This window comes from Bison bison, unplaced genomic scaffold (assembly GCF_000754665.1).
Source record: "Bison bison bison isolate TAMUID 2011002044 unplaced genomic scaffold, Bison_UMD1.0 scf7180017863318, whole genome shotgun sequence".
Lineage (NCBI taxonomy): Eukaryota > Metazoa > Chordata > Mammalia > Artiodactyla > Bovidae > Bison > Bison bison.
The window spans coordinates 10,010-12,774 of record NW_011493890.1 but is presented as its reverse complement, the minus strand read 5'-3'; the positions used below and the strand labels follow the sequence as shown (position 1 = coordinate 12,774).

The window sequence follows — 2,765 nt, the reverse complement described above, 5'->3', positions numbered from 1 at the left end:
GAGCCCCTGGGGGAGACACAGGAGACGTGGATTTGACCCCTGGGTAGGGAAGATCCCCTGGAGGAATGAATGGCAACCCACTCCAATATTCTTGCCTGGAGAGTCCCATCATGGATAGAGGAGCCTGGTGGGCTAGAGTCCACAGGGTTGCAGGGGGTTGGACAGGACTGAATCGACCCTGCATAGCGTGCAACCTTTGCCATGTCCTGGAAATACATAACCCATTTTTCCAGGGATTTCAGTCTTGGGCAAATTAGAATTTTAAACCACAGGGCAGGGGATGGGAAGAAAAAGATGAAAGAGATATTAAATCTCAAGCAGGAAAGTATGAAAGCTCTCATGTCTGTTGATCTGCATTTATGTTTGTCTCAGTGTGTGTCTTTGTTTTTGGATAATATTGCTGAGGTTAATTTGTAAATTAGCTCTAATTCAATTGTTTGTTAAAAAAAAAGTAAGCACTTACAAATCAAACAATTACAAGAGAAATTAACCTAAATGAATTTCAGGTTCACATGAAGTGGGAGATATTCAATATTAAATATCTATTATTAATGTTTGTTTGCTAATCTAATTAAGACATGTCTTGTGTCTTCAACATTGTCTAATACTTTTATTGTACCCAGGTTTAATGTTAAGTAAGTTTGTCAACACTTAAAGTAACTCGAGTGAAGAAACTTTTAAGGAAAGAATGCAAATGCGATTGGAGATTTTAGATAAACTCTGTTAGGAATGATTATACTTTAGAAATGTCTGTCTAAAATAATCTCTGCAGATTTGAATAACCTGAGTTTCTAGGGTTGTGCTAAACTAAGTGATGGGGCAGCTGGTCACATGGTGAGGGGTGGGGGTGGTAAAGGGGGCCGCTCTAGCCTGCGGCCTGTGTCTATGGTCGGGGCAATAGCGTCCAGCTGCCTAGGACAGACCTCGAGTGTATGGCGCTGCAGGAACCAGCTCCAGGATCTGGATAACGGGCCGACCACGCAGCTCCTGACACGGGGCAAGGGTCTCCTCTGGTCTGAGAATGGCTACCTCCTGATATGAGCCAGTGGCTGAGATTGGTGTCGGTGCCTATGGGACAGTGTATAAGGCCCGTGATCCCCACAGTGGCCACTTCGTGGCCCTCAAGAGTGTAAGAGTCCCCAGTGGAGGAGGTGCTGGCGGGGGCCTGCCCATCAGTTCTGTTCGGGAGGTGGCCTTACTGCAGCATCTGGAGGCTTTTGAGCATCCCAATGTTGTCAGGCTCATGGACGTCTGTGCAACGGCCTGAACTGACAGGGAGACCAAAGTGACCCTGGTGTTTGAGCATGTGGACCAAGACCTAAGGACACATCTGGACAAGGGACCCCCACCAGACGTGCCAGTGGAGATCACAAAGGATCTGATGCACCAGTTTCCAAGAGGCCTGGATTTCCTTCATGCCAACTGCATCGTTCACCGAGACCTGAAGCCAGAGAACATTCTGGTGACAAATGGTGGGACAGTCAAGCTGGCTGCCTTTGGCCTGGCCAGAATCCACAGCTACCAGATGGCACTTACACCTATGGTTGTTACAGTCTGGTATCGTGCTCCAGAAGTTCTTTTGCAGTCTACATATGCAACACCCGTGGACATGTGGAGCGTTGGCTGTATCTTTGCAGAGATGTTTCGTCGAAAGCCTCTCTTTGGAAACTCTGAAGCTGACCAGTTAGGCAAAATCTTTGACCTGATCGGACTGCCCCCAGAGGATGACTGGACCCGAGAGGTCTCTCTACCCCAAGGAGCCTTTTCCCCCAGAGGGCCCCGCCCAGTGCAGTCGGTGGTCCCTGAGCTGGAGGAATCTGGAGCACAGCTGCTGCTGGAGATGCTGACTTTTAACCCACACAAGCGAATCTCTGCCTTCCAAGCCCTGCAGCAGTCTTATCTACACAAGGCAGAAGGTGACGCAGAGTGAGCAACAGAATGGCTGGAACAGAACCAAGGCGAGAGACACCAAATTTCCCTTCCTTTGAACACTTGAGTGGAGAGCCCCACCACTGAGAAGGCAACCTCTGCCTTCACCTCTGAAGCTGTGGAGACTCCTCCTCCAACTTTTTACAGAGGGTATTTTACTGCCTTAACGATATTCCCCTTCCATCCTTCTTTTTGAGGCTCATCCTTATCCTGTGTCCTTACACCAAGGGATATGTCCCTTGTTCTCCCCTTCTAAATACCTTTATATTGGGATCCTTTTTAATACAGGACAAACAAAACAAACAAAATAAATAAATAAATAAACTAAGTGATGAAAGTTCATTGAATATCTAGGTCATTTCCAAATAAAATAAGATTCTGAAACACAGATTACTGAAAACTCATTTCCTCTTACAGACAAACTAAAGAGATTTTGGACTATTAATGAATACGTTTGGTGCCACCCTGAGATGTTCTCTATAAGAAAGCAAATATTCTTAGACATTATCAATGGTATTTATGTTCATCAGTCTACAAAATGCTAATATAACGGACAGCTCATGGTTGCTTAAGGAAAGTAAGATGTGTGTTTTTAGAAAGAAAGGTATGAGGAATGTGGGCCAATCACCTTGCTTTGTCCCCCCGGTTAATTTGTCTCAGGACCCTCCCCTTGGGTACACAGGCACACCCTGGATCTTGAAGTAAAGGCTTCTCAGAGGAGCAAAACTCATGGCCTGGACTGATCCTCTGACTTTTAACTCCAAGCGCCTTTCTGCACTTGTGTACTGTCTCCTTCATCAGACAGGGTTTTTTCCTTTCTTTGTCCTTGCCATGAC

The 2,765-nt window shown here is 46.2% G+C and overlaps 1 pseudogene; it reads left to right on the top strand.

Moving 5' to 3' along the window:
• Positions 1–552: 552 nt before the first annotated feature.
• Positions 553–2,236, top strand: LOC104983715 (annotated as a pseudogene).
• The last annotated feature ends 529 nt before the right edge of the window (positions 2,237–2,765 follow it).